This window comes from Dendrobium catenatum, unplaced genomic scaffold, assembly GCF_001605985.2.
Source record: "Dendrobium catenatum unplaced genomic scaffold, ASM160598v2 fragScaff_scaffold_1608, whole genome shotgun sequence".
In the NCBI taxonomy this organism is placed as follows: Eukaryota; Viridiplantae; Streptophyta; class Magnoliopsida; order Asparagales; family Orchidaceae; genus Dendrobium; species Dendrobium catenatum.
Genome location: NW_021320070.1, coordinates 1,671,159 through 1,688,226, shown reverse-complemented (window position 1 = coordinate 1,688,226; position 17,068 = coordinate 1,671,159).

Below are 17,068 nucleotides of genomic sequence, written 5' to 3'. Positions count from 1 at the left end.
AAGATCATCCAGTATGATCGACAGATCATCTTGTACAATTAGTATAAAATAGTCCTTTCAACCAGGATGATCACCTTAGCCCTAATGATCAGTATAAATAATTATACATATCATCTAGTACAATCTTGCAATCAATAGTAGAATTCTAATTTATTACAGAAAGAAGCTCCACAAATTGAGGAAGGATTTGGAAGAAGCTTTTGGCTGCATTCTTTAAAAATGGAAGATGGTGGCCAGTCATCCTAGGAAGATCGGAACAAAAAATCCCTTAGATCTACTGCGCGTCTAACAATGTTGGATACGAAAGGTAGTTTTTCATTCAATCGCAGCTTTTCTAGTTTTTTTAACTCTCCTATTGTGATTAGAGAGGGAGGTTTGGTTTCCAAGAAAACATCTGTGTTGGAGACTAATAATAGAAAGAAGTAATGGATGCTGAAAAGTAAGCCAATTTCACCCTAGCCAGTTTTGATCCCTATAGCAAATGATTTGGAGGCTTCCTCTTCAGGTTGCTCGGATCACAATTTGGATAATTCTAATGTGTGGATTATAAAACCACATATTAAAATTAATTTGGATAAAATTCATGATGGAAGTTAAGATGCTAATGTGGTAAAACTTGACTTGGAAAATGAAAATTCCAATGTTCATGTTTTAAGGAATTCATTGGTGGTGAAGATTCTTTGCAAAAACTTCCTCTTCTCAAGTTGTGCTTTCGAATTAAGGAGGAAATGGGTTAAATTTGGAGGATTTCACATAACATCACTTGGATTAGATTGGTTCTTGTGCTCTTTTCATTCACAAGAAGCAATGGAGGAAGTTCTCAATGGAGGTTCTTGGTATATGGGGGGATTTATTATTGGACTAGATAAATGGTCTCCCAATTTTTCTCCTTATTCCTTGGATGGGATTTCTTCTCCCATTTGGGTTCGTCTTCCTCACTTGCCATTACACTGCTGGGATGAAACCAATATAACGAGAATTGTTTCAAGTATCAGGACTCCTTTATTATTTGATGGTAACATGTTTAGATGGGGGAGAAGGGAATTCGCTAGAGCTTGCGTTCGGGAAAAACTGAACTCGAAACTCTTTTATGGTACTTGGGTTGAAGGTATCCATGGAAGATTTTTTCAGAAATTTGAATTTGAAAATTTATCTTCTATTTGTTTCAAATGTGGAAGGATTGGACATATAGATGTGGTTTGTCCAAATGGTTTTCAAAATCTAAATCTGATTGATAAGGAGGTTCCCAAAGTTAAATTTCTAGTTGAAGATAGTTCATATGGACCTTGGATGCATGTGAAATTCAAATCTAAAAAAAGGCTTAAAAGTGTTAAAAGGAATTCTTCTAAAAATCATGTTGAAGACTCTCATCCAGATCGCCGGATAATCTCTGGTGGATCAATTTCAGATCATCTTCCTAAAATTAATGAAGGAGATGAAGTTGTTGGTTGCCTTAATTCAAATTTGGTGGTTGAGCCAGTTGTAGCTCTTAATACAAATTTTGAAAACAATCAATATGGTATGTTGATTGCTGAAATTAGAGATGATTTTGCTAAAGTTGATTTGGTGGTTCCAACATATAATGAAAATTATTCCATGGATCAACATAGTAATGCTGGAAACTCTGGATTTCAAAATTCAAATTTTGAAATCCCACATGTCATGGAGGCAGAGAGGGAAGCGATAATAGATAGAATTAACTTGGATCCGATGGTTCAAAAGGTTGTTGAGGAGCTGAAGCCAGTTTTTTCTCCAACAAATCCAGCTAGGAATTTGTTGAAGGACTGACAATTGAAGGAAATAATGAATCTGCTGTTATTTCAGAGGATCATCCAAAGGTTTTTGGAAATTTGGAAATTCAAATTCCACATACGATGGAGGTAGTTAAGGAGAAATCTGAGAAGGAGCAGAATTCATATCTGACTCCTACTAAGGCAGCAAATAATTCTGAAATGTTTGTTAATATTGATGAAACAAAAGATGGTTTTTTTTAAACCATTTCTCCTAATCCATCAATCAGCTTGAAGTTCAAAAAAACTATCTTATTGAAGAATAAAAAAGTCTCTTCTTTGGAGCTTGGTTCTTCCAGTTCTAAACACAAGCTGTTCAAAGAACTACAAGATCTTGGACCGGTGAAAGATCAAACTAGAAGGAGGATTACTGATCTCAGAATGAAGAACAATTTGAGAAGTTCTTCCCAAACATCTCAAGTAATATGATACCTGAAATTCTCATTGCAAGCAGTAAAGTTGAAAGATACATAAGGTTGGTAATTCTGATCAAAGAATATTCCATATCTTTTGCTTGGTACATCATCATTGGTAATTGGAAAAGACAACTAAAATACCTATTATTATTTTTCATAGGTGTTTTAGATTGTCCTGTTATCTTTATAATTTTCTTTTGATTATCTTAAATAGCTTCTTTTTTATTTTGGCTTTTTTGTTTTTTAAACTTATTATATTTGCTTATGGGATCGTTACTAGATCCTATTCTCTAACGGGATGGGAACTCTGGGATACTAACCAATTCTTGGGTTGTTTCAAACTTTGGTATCCCCTGCTTCTCAATGGTTTCAAAATAGGAAACAGTGAGTTTCATTTCAATAATAATAGGTTTAATATTAACAAAATTGCTTTCAATAAGGATCCTTTTTCTCTTGAGCAAGGATCTATTAGTTTTTACTTCCTAGTTTGTATTAGTTGATATTCTTTCTTATTAATGCAACTTTGCATTTTCTCAAAAAAAAAAAGGATGATTAGTTAAAGATACTATATTGATCATCCATTACGACATGCGATGATGGGTGGCGATCTTCATATCATCCCACAACCCTCTCGGGACATCCAATATAAATCTCCAAGATGACTAAAAGAAAATTATTGTTTTTCATCTTGGACGATAAGGGATCATCCTACAAAATATAATAGATTGTCCATTAAAATATTATTGGATCATCCTATATACAATACGATTGTTCAATCTAACCATAATTACTCCAATAATCACTTAAACAATTTAGGCATGATTGTCATGAATCATCCAAGATGAAATATATTGTCATGTATAATTAGAATAAATTAAAAAAAATTATTAAATTTTGATTGGCAGTTATTTTTATCAATTTGAACTAGTCATCCTGTACGATATTGAATCATCCAATACAATTTGTTAAGCAAGCTTTTTATTTGAATAAAAGCCACTAACGGGCCAATGTGTTCATAAAAAAAAAGAAGCATACGGTCCTTAAAGTGACCTCCAGCTCTCTATTTCTCCTAAGATATACAAGAAATGTCAAAAAAGAAAATAAGAGCTAGATATCCCTATTAAGCACAATAACAAAGCACCCTAATAACATTCTAGAAACAAAAAAAAAAAGAAAGGAATAAATTGATCTCATTCAGCACCGCCTTTCCTTTCATAATCGGGTCCTGGACAAAATGAGAGCGAGTCTCCAAAAACCTAAAGAAAAGGCCTGTAAGGACACTAAACAAAAAGTTTAAGAGACAAAATTAAGAAAGTTAAGCCCATAGATCAATCTCCAAACTAAGAGAAAGTTCTGCATATTCATATAATAGAAAGTGGGAATGATATAAAAATAGCCTTTGCACTCCCCATTTATACGAGCAAATAGCATCATTAAATGACTGATAATGAGCATAAAAACACAATAGAAGCCAACCTTACAACTATACAATTAAATATTTTGATGCCACCCACCATTAAACCAAAAAACTAAATTGCAAAGCTTATCCAATAAAGAGGCAAACCTGTTGTAAATAGATTTACCAGATAAATTATAATTATCAAAAAGAACATACTTAAAATACAAAAAAGGAGCACATGTTATGATAATTGTTGTAACAACACAAATGGCTACTAGATCAATAGCAAAGAACACCTAGAATTAAGCCACAGCAAATACAGTTCTAGTCTTACAAAAAACCAAAATATTTAGCATCAGTAAATGGATTTGGTTTTTACACATAATTGCAGTCATAAGTTGGAGCATAGCTCAAGTGTGTAGTATATGCACCATCCTGATATAACCCCAAATAACTCTCAGATCTAATCCCAGGTGTAGCCAAACAAAAGCAGCAAAGGAAAATACAATACGAATAATTAGGGAGACTAGTGTAAACAAGATAAATGAAAACCAAAATTCCACCAGACCAAAAGGCCTTAACCCAATAATCTCAAATGTAAAGCATATCCAATATCTTGACAAAATGGCAGCAAATACCCATAGACAAGCCAACACAACCAAGAAGCCCCACGGGAAAGAGGTAAGAAATAACCAAAGCCAAATACCCTTTAAGACTTCGCCCAAGGAAAATAGAGTAGCAATAAGGGGTTAATTCAGCAAAAAAAAAAAAATCCAATCATTGTTAACACTCAACCAACCACATCAGTTGAACATCACCAGTAAAATAGAAAAAGGATAATAGAACTGGAATAAAATATCAACCTAGTAATAGAAATGAAACAAGACCAGGCCAACCTGCAAATCATCAGTCTTCCTAGAAAAACCAAATGGGAGACAAAGAACAACCTAATGAAAGCCATCAGAGTCCTAGATGATAAAAGCAACAGCTAAAGGCACACAACAATCCAAGAACACAAAGAAAAACTTAAATACCACCACAAAATAAAACCTGTAACTAAACAGCAAAATAAAAATAAACATAACCAAGAGCAACACGACCCAAAGACTACTAATTAAATCAAATATATGGGAGACCCAGACGGTCTAATCTAGCTAAGACTTTGATCTCTTTATAAAGATATTGCTCATAGTATGTATTGAAACCAGGAAAATTGCAACCCCTTTTAGCTCAAGAATTAGCAACAGCATTTCCCTCCCTCAGGATATGAGAAAGAGAATAAGTAATGAAGGAAAGCCAATACTTAACATCCCTTACCATATAGAAATTAGTAGGATTGGGATATGTGTTACCTTCAAGATAATGGATTAAGAGCAAAGCATCAACTTCAATCCAGATATTAATGCCAAGAGAAATACATAATTAGAAGCCAAAAAAGAATACTCTCATTTTTAGCTTGAATGTAATTATTAGCAGTGGAGGGTGCCTCAAAAGCCATAATATAAAAAACCATTATAATACTAAATAGTACCACCATAACCCGTATTTAAATTATTCCTGGAGCATTTAGTTTTAAGATTGATATATCCCTCCAAAGGCTTTCTCTAATAAAAAAGCCTATCTTTACAACCAGCAAGAAAGCGAGTAAAATTAAAACCAAACTCACAAGCCACATGAAAACAACTTTCAAATGAAGCATCATTTAATAACTTAGCATCAAAGAGCTGATAAATTTTATTCTTAAGTTTAGATATGACATTTCAAGCATGTATTTTTATATTCTCGTGCTTAGAAGCATTCCCATTACACCAAAAAAACAAAACAAAAAAAATAATAAGAAGAAGAATATTCCTAATATGACCTCTAGTAGGAATGAACCAATCTTTAAGAAGTGAAGCAACAGAATTATACTGAGTAGTAGATAGCACATTAAACATATTGTCAAAATGAATCCAAACTTTTATAGCAATAGGTCCTTGAATAAATATATGATTCATATTCTCAAGATGGTAGCAACATTGACATTTGGAGACAATATAAAAACCTTTCCATAATAAAATAGAATCCAAAGGCAAATAGTTATGTAAATTCCTCCAAAGAAGGAAAGAATAAAGAGGTATGCTAGCATGCCATAAATTCACATAAAGAGAATTTTTAGGATTACTTTATTTAATAGAATTCCAAACTTGTTTAGTATCAAAATTACCATCATTAGAGTGATTAAAAAAAATGGAACCCTCATTCTCCAAATGAATATAAATATTAAGAATTAACTTAAAAAAAAAGAAAGACACACAATTGGTAGGTAAATCAATATTCCAACTCTCATTAATAATAAAATCCTTAACTTTGCAATCAGAGGTAGAGTAATTGTTTAAAACATTATAATTAATATGGATGCCCTCATTAGGGCTTCTATTTTTAATCGATCATCAAGTATGATTTTAAATCATCCTGTAAGATTAGTTTAAAAAATAGAAAAAATCTCTAACTCATTAAATTGCTCCCCTTGAATGTGTGTGTGCAAGGTTACTTATCTTGAGGTCTACTAGATACATGACTTTAGTCAAAAAGAAAAAAAAAAGTTTATTTAAAAATGAAATTAGAAATAGACTCAACCCTAGTTTATCCGATCTTGAGCTAATTTTCATTGTAATTGAAATTATGGAACTTAAAAGTTAGTAAGAAGGGCAAAAAAATAGATATGCAGAATAGTAGTAGTAAATAAACAACAATATTTATTATCATCAAAATCACTGTGCTTGGGCCTAGATTTGCAACACTAACAGATGGTAAGAGTGATATATTACACTCTTTTTGGGGGTAAAAAATAATATACCAATTAAAGATTTTCTTGGGGACACATGATCAAATATTTGTTCTTGACTGGATGCAACACTATAAAAATAGAATTGCCCTGCGGACTTTCATTTAACTCTAGATTCATATTTTTTCATCTCATAGAGTTTCATTGATTAGGCAATCATCTTGTACTAGATGAGCTGCTATTAAATCTCCCATGGGTTTCCCTTTTACTGCTTATAAAGGAATGAATATAATTTCAAATTATGATAAAAGCATTGACCATCTAACTAATATCTTGAAGATTTTGGATGAGTCATAAGAAATTGTAGAGTATTTTCTCTTGATATTAGATTCACTTTTTTAGAGAGCATAAAATTCCTTAACTTCTGAGTTGCAAATATTAAAGCTAAGCAATGTTTATCTATTAGAGGTTAATTTACATTAGTTGAATGTAAAAATCTAATCAAATAGTAATGTGTATTCTCTTCCCTTCCTCATTAACCTAAGCTAACAATGTGCCAAGAAATTTACTTGAAGCTGTGGCATAAAAAATTAACGACTTCCTTGAAATGGGAGCAGCTAATACTGGAGGTTTTGTCAAATACTATTTTATACTATCAAATATGTTTTGATAATTTTGATCCCACTTATAACAAGAATATTTCATGAAAAAATTAACAAATTGCTAACATATATTTGAAAGACCTGAAATAAATATTCTAAGGTATGTCAGTCAACCTTGGAATGATCTTAACAGAGTAAACCATTTTTTTTTGTTGCATTTTTATTATAGATTCAATTTTATTTGGATCTATCTAGATCCATTGACGTTAGACAAAAAAATGAAAACTTTCCTGAAGTGAAACCAAATGCACACTGTGGACAAAATTAATTATTAATTTACCACCCATTTGATATTTAATGTTTCTTCAGATAAATGCAAAGAAGTTGTGTGAATTATCTTGAATGATAAAAAATCATTGTATTATCAACTTAAGAAAATAAAATAAATTAATTTCATATTCCAAATAAGCATAGAGAATGTAATGATTACACTGAATGATAAAATTCACATTTACCTACAATTTTAAATACCAAATTAACCTAGGATTAGCTTAAGTCAACATCCAAAAGATTTTTCCCCTCTCTTAGTGAACTAATAATTGGTTTATTTTATACTAGGATCTTGGATTCCTATAGAGGCAAGCCTCTATAATCAATTACGTTTTCAAAGAGACAAAAATTAATTAAAGTGGAGATTAGACTCATTTTGATTTTAAAATACATAATGTTTCCTCAAATATTTTGAAGATAGCAAAGCCCACGATAAGTAATCCAAATCATTGGCCTAACCAAGGCTAGAGTTCATTGTCCTATTAAACCATCTACATGTGTGGAGTTGGTTGTATGGCTTTCGTATGTCCTATAGGGGTTTAGTGTTTAGGTTGCATCAATTTAAAGTGTTTGTTCATTAAGAGACAAAAGGAAATTTAAGTTGATGTTTACATTATGTGAATTTAGATTTTATTTTTTTATGTTGAGTGGGAGTTCAAGTCTAACTTTTTGATAAGTTTAGAGGGAGTTCAAGTGTAGAGATAGAAGCTCCCTTGTAGAGAGAGAAAGTTCCATTTTCAAATTCCACATTCTTGGTTTTTCATCCACTTTTTTAGCAGGTTTTTAGGACATGGAGGCGGATGGACGCCGACCATCAGTGGCTTCTACAGTGAAGGTAAACCCTAATGGTGGATTGGTTGTTCATAAAATAACTGGGCTTGGTCGGGTGAATGTTGGTTTGGATCGCGATGCAGATGAAGCGTGTAGGAAAAGCTCATAAGGTGCTTTAGTGATAAATGAAAATTTTGGTTATGGTTCTATTAAGATTACTTACTTTCGTTGAAGGTAAGGGTAAGGATGTTTATTAGAATTTTGATTATAAAATTTTGTATGTTTTGAGACCGACTGAATTATCTCCATTGAAAGCTTTTGACCCTAAGGCTTCTTCATCTGATATGAATATTTATGTTAATAGATTCAAAAATTCAAATGCAATCCCAGATGATAGTGTGATAAATGTGAATTCTCTGAGTTCGCGTAACAAAAATATTTGTGAAAATGTTGAGAAGCATTCTAAAACTTTGTTGGCGACGTTTTCTTCGGTTAAAGACCTTAATGCATTGCATGTGCATGATTAAATGCCTATGAATAATGGGAGAGAAATCAGTGTTGATAATCCTTGGACTAAGAAACCTTATATTAAGTTAAATTTTAAGGAAGCTGATGCTATTTTGACTGATAATGGTAAGGCAGTGAAATTGTTTGAAGCCAGTGAAATTGTGAATGCTAACAAACTTGGAAACACATTGGTAGCCAAGGTATTTGGTAGAGAAATCCCTTCCCATGTAGTTTCTTGGGAATTAAGACGCAAATGGTCATAATTTGGTCAATTTCATTTTACTACCCTATGGATGGGTTGGTTTTTGTGTTCTTTCAAAGCAGCCAAAGCTTTTGAAGGAATTCTTTCAGGAGGCCCATGGTTTGTGAATGGTAACATTATTGGTATGGATAAGTGGTCTCCAGAGTTTTCTCCTTCATCGATGAGAGGACTTACTTCTCATATATGGATTAGAATACCTTAATTTCGCTTGCAATGTTGAGATGGCAACATGTTTCAATGGGGGAGAAGACAGTTTGCAAGAGTTTGTGTTCGTGTGAAACTAGACCAACCGCTTCCCTTGGGTGCTTGGGTGGAGAGTATGGCAGGAAGATTTTTTTTCAAAAAGTTGAATATGAGAAGATTTCCATTTCTTTTTTTTTTTTTTTAATGTGGGATGATTGGGCATGTTAAGAGTGATTGTAATAAGGAGAGCACAATGGTGAAAGGTCGTGTTAATGGTGTTAGTAATTAAGCCCAAGATAACCATGATGATTTGGTACAAGAAATTGAGAAGAATATAACTTATGGGTCGTGGGTTCATGTTAGTTATAAAAGAAACAAGAGGGCTTTTAAAGGTGTTTCTAATGGGAGGTCGAGGCAGAAGATGTTCATTAAGAAGACTTTAAGTAATCCTATTATTATTGAGATAGAGAGATATGTCAGTTTGGGAATCAATGAGATGTAGATAAATATGAAGGTGGAATTAGAGAAGGAAAATGAAAATAGTGCGTTGGTGGAAGAAGGCGAAATTATTATGGAAAGTAAGCGGGTTAATGAAAGGTTGGCAATTTCTGATCCTTTGGAGCTATTCAACCCATCTACTGAGGTGCTAGAAGAACTAGGTGGGGACAACGTAATAGAGTCTACACCCATTTATTCTTCTATTAGTATTACTTTTAATAAGTTTCAAGCTTTTAATAATTGTGTGGAGGAAAACTTGGAGTGTCATGAGAATTTAAATAGGAAGTCTGGGAGGGACAGAAATAATGGTTTATCTTTTGAAAAGGAGGTTGCTATGGGAAATAGTGTTGTGGTGAGAGAAAGAATTGGGGAGGTTTTGAAAAATGATAATGAGAAGGAGGTTTGTGGCATAAATGATGTGGCTAAATTTAAACTAGCAAAGGAATTAAAATCACTTGGGCCAGTTAAATTCATACCTCGTATAAAGAATATTGAGGGGGAAGTTAAAGTAATGGGAGGGGGCTTTTCCCCCTTGATGTATTAGTGAATGTTATTGATTTTTGGAGCTATAGAGGGGAACAAAAAAGGGAATCCTTACTTTAATTAAAGAAGTTTATAAAAGATTTAAAAAAATTTTGTGGGTTTTGTGGAGACTAAAATCTCTTCCTTAGATAAAACAGCATTTAAAAAAATGTTGCGAGTAGATTGGGATTACTTTTTACTTTCATCTAAATGATTATTAGGAGGTATTATGGTGTTGTGGAGATCTGGTTTGGCTTCCTTTTCTGTAGTGATGACTTTCGATCAATGTGTAATTAGATACCTAAACATGTTTAACAAGGGTGTGTGGATGATATCTATTGTTTATGGTAGCAAGAATCTTCTTAAGAGAAGGAACTTATGGGATTGTGTTCAAGAGATATCATATAGGAAGGTTCCTTATATGATTGGTGGTGACTTTAACTATATTTTGTCTCAAGAGGACAAGGTGGTATGAAGTTTGTTTTTCTCAAGGCCCTAAGGAAATGATGAACTTTATGATTTATAATATCTTTCATGAAATTGGAGAGGTTGGACCAAGAGGTTCACTTGGTGTAATAAAAAAACTGGTGGGGGAGAATCTTGTAAATGTTGGATAGATCCTTGCTAAATACCATTCCTTTGGGTAATATCCAAGAAGAAGTTGTGTGGCACATTGCTAGGGTGGCTTCAGACTATTATCCGATTATTTTAAAGATTTTTTATTTAGTTTTTAAGAAGAAAAGTTTTCTGAAGTTTGAAGATATTTGGGTTTCTTTTCATTCCTCATCTTGTATTGTTTCAAGATTATGGAAAAAATCCTATGATGGTGATGATATACAAATTTTAAATAGGAAATGTAAGAAGAATGTTGAAAGAATTGTTTTTTTTGAGTAAAGTAAAAATGAAGAACTTTTTATTACTTAAAGATGGTCTTAAAATGGAAGTGTTGCAACTCCAAGAAGAAGAGGCTAAAGAAGGATGGTTGAATAAAGAAAATTGAGGCTCTTGAGAGCTAAGGCAGGAGAACATAACTTCTATCTTGAACGGTTCAATACTTTTTTTTTTTTTTTTAGAAATGCTAAGTAGAAATAAGATTAAAAAAAAAGCACCAAATAGCCTAGATACAAGCTAATGAGGGACCAACCATCTTTCACTTTCTTCCTTTACAATTTTAACAAAGAAAGAACGAAAGTTGTTTTCAAGGAAGAAATCCCAATCAAAATCAAAATATAAAGCTAAGTTAGCATAATAATTAGCTAACTTATTACAACTGCGCCTAACACAATTAAAGATAACATTATTGAAGTTGCTAAAGAATAAGAGGTCTTCAACATCCATGTTATCACTAATATTCTTTGGTTTGCTATACATTTGCTGAAGAAATTGGAGAACATTCTTATTATCCCCTTCCACAATGAAACCTTTAACTTCTCATATCCATCCTTGCCAGATTTCCTTCAATGCTTTGAATGCTGACAGTTCCATTTGTGCATTGTCCCAATGCAGTTTCCTTCTCCCAAAAGCAAAGACAAACCTTCCTTTGTCATCTCTTACTACCCCACCGATACCAACCATATATTTCTCTTTAAGTGCTGCATCAAGATTAATCTTTAACCACTCAGGTGGAGGAGGATGCCAATAATCTATGAACAGTCCTTCGGACTAATAAGCACCCCAGTGATCTTAGCTGTAAATACCTTGTTTTGCTGAGGTATAGAAGCTTAAAACTGAAACAGCAATCATTACATTATTATATCCAATTTTTACATGTTTAATTTTGCACCTATTAATCCATCCATAATAGTAATGCGTATATCCTGGCTGTCATGACATCTTCCTTTGTAAATCTTCTGATTCCTTGTATGAAGTCTCTCCAATTATAGAAAGCTGGAATTTTGAATCTCCATCCTCTTAATACCTTGCTAACTTTCATAAGTATTAGATAATTAGATGTTACATGATCAAGTTTTTCAATCACCCCACATCCCATAGGATATAGGCAATTACCTGAAAACTTTCTTCTAAAGAGAAAATCTTCTGAAGGAATAGCATCCCTGCATAACCTCCATAAAAATAGCTCCACCCGAGCATTAATCATTAGATTATAAATCAATGTAAACAACTCCCCTGTCATTATTTTTTTAAGATTATCTTCCATCAACAACATTGATATAGTTTTACCAGTCAACTGAAGCTTTAATTCCATGTGATCTTGAATTGCAGTTTTGAAGATCTTTACTACTTCAATAATCTTCACATGGACTTTACCGAAGCATTGTCTATGTTTTCTGAAATCCCATTTTCCATCCTCTATGAAACATTCAAGACTAGTATTTTCATCCTCAAAGCATCCCACAAAAGTTGGCCATGTAAGTAGATTCTTATCTAGAATTTATGCATCCTTTAATACATTAATGTTGGAACCATCTACTACTTTCCATCTTACAAACTTTGAAGAGCTTTCCATCCACTGGTAATGATTTTCCATGAATTTGATCCTCCTTTAAAATCCTCCTTACTCCACCATCTTTCACCATATTTAGCTATTAGGTTTCTATTCAACAATGTATTTGGTTTCTCAATGAGATGCAAGCAAACTTTGCTCTAAGTGGCCCAATTCTTGTTATTGTTGATTGAAGACCCCATCCGCCACATTGCTTCGTTCTACATAACATTTCCCATGCCACATAAAGCAAACCATGGATTCTATCCATTTTATTCCACATGAATTCAATACAGAATTTTTCTAACTCATTTAAAGTTCTCATTGGGACAAGAGAGTGACAAAAGAAAACTGGTAAGGTGAGAAGAATAGATTTTACCAAACATAATCTTCCAGCTAATGACATATATCTATTTCCCCACTCATTTATTTTCTTAATTGTTTTATCCAACATCATTTGGAAATCTTCCTTTTTTAATCTTCTTAAAGTAATTTTGATTCCCATGTAGTCTAATTCTTCCACCATTTTAAATTCAAGCAACTTTGATATTTGTCTCTTTCGCCTCTTCAACATTGATTTGCCAAAAATCAAGGATGATTTTTGTTGACTAATTTTTTGTCTGGTCCATATTTAGTAGTTTTTAACCAAGTTTCTCATCTTCTTAACATTTTTTAATTTTGCATCTAAAAACAACAGCACATCATCTGCGTACATAAGATGTGTAATCCTTGGAGCATTAGAGCATATTCCGATTCCCAACTCCCTTCCTTTGCTTTAAAAAATATTTGTTAAAATCTGGGAGCATATAATAAACAAAAAAGAAGAGAGTGGGCATACATGTTAAAACCCACATCTTCCCACAATCCAATTTGATCTTGTCCCATTGATCAATATAGAGAATCTGTGATTGGAAACACATTCCATAATCAGTCCAAGAAATCTGTCCGAGAATCCCAACTCCATCATCATCTTCTTCAAAGTTAACCAACACATACTATTGTATGCTTGTTCCATATCCAATTTTATGGCCAAATACCCATTGCAAGCCTTTGAATTCCTTAGTTTACTGAAAATCTCTTGAGCTAATAAAAGATGATCAGAAATTGATCTCCCCTTCACAAAGGCTAGTTGCTCTTCAGATATGATCCTTGGAATTACCAATAACATTCTATTTAAAATAAATTTGGCCACAATCTTATAAATTGAATTACATAAACTTATTGGCCGAAAGTTAGAAGGAGTTAAAGGACTAGTAGACTTTGTAATAAGAACCACCAAACTATCTTTACAATCTTTACTCATCTTTCCTGTAGAGAAAAAATGTCTTACTACATTATAAATGTCTTCACCAATGATCTCCCAAAAGCTTTTGAATAAGGAATTTGATAGTCCATCACATCCCAGAGCTTTATTGTTCCCTAACCTCATATTAGCCTCCTTAACTTCAACCACTGAAATCTCTCGTCTCAACAAAATCTTATCATCTTCTTCCAAAACCATCCAAGGTTCCAGCCAGTTCTCCAAACTGTAGTATCTATCCTTCCATTTATCTTGAAAGAATTTGAAAAAAACTTCTTCCTCTTCTCTAAGATCTTCGGTGAGCAAGCCATCAAAATTCTTCACTTGAGATATCCAATTAGCATTCCTCCTAGCATTGGCAAAGGCATGAAAGAATTTTGTGTTTAAGTCCCCTTCAACTACTCACTTCACTTTTTCTCTTTGCTTCCACCAAGGGTTCAAGCAATTGAGAATAATATTCAACTCTTTTACTTTAGATCTAAGCTTCCATAAATTTTCTTCATCCATCTAGCCATTCCTAGCTTCTTCTTTTTGAAGTAGTAATATTTCAGCCTTCAACCTATCCTTTTCACGTGAAAAGTCTTTCAGTTTGTTCTTACTCTAGTAAAACAAATCACTTAAAGTTCTTTTGCACTTTTTGTTTAGAACTTCCATGTCATCTCCTACATAGTTCTTCTTCCATCCTTTAGAAACTATGTGTGCTGATGTTTTAAAGGATAACCAAACCACTTAAAACTTGATATACCTTCTCATCCTTATTGATACTTCAAATAATTTCAGCACTATAGGGTAGTGGTCTGAAGCCACTCTGGCTAAATGTCATACCACCGCAATTTGGATATTTTGAAGTGCCAAGGAATTCAACAAACACCTATCCAAGAGTTCCAGAATTCTTCCACTTCCCACTTTATTATTGCGCCTACCACTCCAACATCATGATAGTCATTATCATTCATGAATTTGAACATTTCTAAGGAGCCTTGAGAAAATACAAACTTCCTTCCTCCTTTTTGTCCATATGGGACAAAATGCAGTTGAAATCCCCACCAATAACAGTTGGAATCTTCCTATGTGATTTCTCATGAATGCAATCCCATAACAATCTTCTCTTGTGAACCTCCTTGCTCCCATAAATAGTAGCAATCATCCATATTCCTTTGTTAAGGACATTAAGATCCCCTTATTTTAGTTTCCACCAACCCCACAAAGAATACCTTGTAATAATTGATAAATTCCTTCATATATAGAGAGGCTTCCATCTTCTTTGCCCCTCAACAATTCCAAAAAGCTATGGATTCCATTAAGCTCTTTTTGGGGAGTAGCCCCCATCTCTCTTCCTACTACCTCCTTCTCCCATTCTTCTATGAGCTTTAGTTTTAATGGGCCCTAAAGATCTGAGTTCTTTAACAATTTACACTTAGGCATGTCATTAAAACAAATGTCATTTTCACACTTATTCACCAAATCCTTTCGGACATCCACTTTTTTAACAGGTTTTTCATCCACTTCTAGCTCACCTTCTTCTCTATCAACCATGGCATTTTCTTCAGTAGTATCTGCATTTCCATTTTCATTAACTATTTGAAGTATAGAGAACATGTTATTCCTCTCATGAACAATAGGAACTTCCACATCCGATTATTTTCCTGTTACCAATTCAGTAGAGTTGCTGACAAAAACCGTTTGTTCCAACTGTTCCACTTTCTGTGTTCTTAATTCTTTCTGAAGTTTGAAATCAGTTTTTTTATAAGGAATACTTGAGTTCACAAGTAATCCATTAGGACTTACTTATGTTCGCAAGCAACCTTTCCCATTTTTTTCATTTGAATCAACCTGAGAGAGATCTTGACCAGAGCTAATATTACTTTTGTTACACGGCATTTTTTGTTCCATTAGAACAATGTTTTGTTCCATCTTTTCAACATTATCTACTTCCAGATTAAACTCCCCCTCTTCTAGTTGATTAGCCTCATCACATAATCTTCCTAGGATCTCTTAGATAGAGACTTTACAAAATCCATCATCCATAACAATCTGAGCTTCATGTGCAACAATCACTGGAACAGCAGATTTTTTAACATATATGGCAGTGTTTGGTTTAATCACATTGTTGCTATGTTTAGAATTTCTCCATCTCTTATTGTTGACCAAAATCCAAGGACCATAAGAAGGTTATTTCAAAACCTCTTATTTCCTTCCCACTGCATTTCCTCTACCACTTTCGTTAGCAACCTCCATGACCTTAGGATTTTTTTTCTTTTAGAATACCTTCATTATCCATATGTCCAATCTTCCCACATACAAAGCAAAAGTTGGATACCTTCTCATACTCCACATTTTGGAAGAACCTTCCAGCCATGCTATCCACCCATACACCTAATCGAAGAAGTTGATCAATCCTAATTCTCACACATACTCTAGAAAATTCTCTCCTTCCCCAATGAAACAAATTACCATCCAACATAAGTGGTTTTCCAATTCTTGAAGCAATATAAGCTACATTCTTCTCATCCCAACATTACAAAGGTAAGTGGGGCATTATAATCAAAATTGGAGAAGAAAGTCCCTTTATAGATGCAGTAGTAAAGTCCATAGTCCACTTCTCCATACCTACTATATATCCGTTAACAAACCAAGGACCACCTGAATGAGCTTCTTCTGCCATCTCTTTCGATGAGAATGAGCATAAAAACCATCCTCTACCAAATGTAGTAAAGTGGAATTGCCCAAATTGACTCCATTGTTTCCTTAACTCCCAAGCCACCATTTGGGATGGTAAATCTTTCCCAAAAACCTTAATTACCAATGAGTTTGACGGTTTCTTTGAGTTCATATCCTCCAGATCTTCATTTACCCTTACTGCCTTTGCATCTTCAGATAAAATCACTCTCCTTTAAAATCATATTTTATATATGGTTTGCTACTCCATGGATTCATATTACCCAATCCTACAGAGTTTTTAGGCATTCCATCAGACAGGTTATCTCCATCTGAGACATTCCTCCTTTCTAGTACAAAATGAATATTGTTGTCAACAAAATTCCGAGAATTTTCATTTATCATGCTGCGACTAAGTCCAGGGATTGCATTCGAATTCATGAACCGGATAAAAAAAATTTTCATTAAAGAAGCAGACGCAGTATTATCAAAAGGAATTCTAGATGATTTCAAACTATTTGGAGTAACCATATCCACCATTTTAGCTATAGCCTTACCTTTGCCTTCCACATGCTTGATCAACTTAGGCGATATTTCTGATACATCATTTATCACCAATG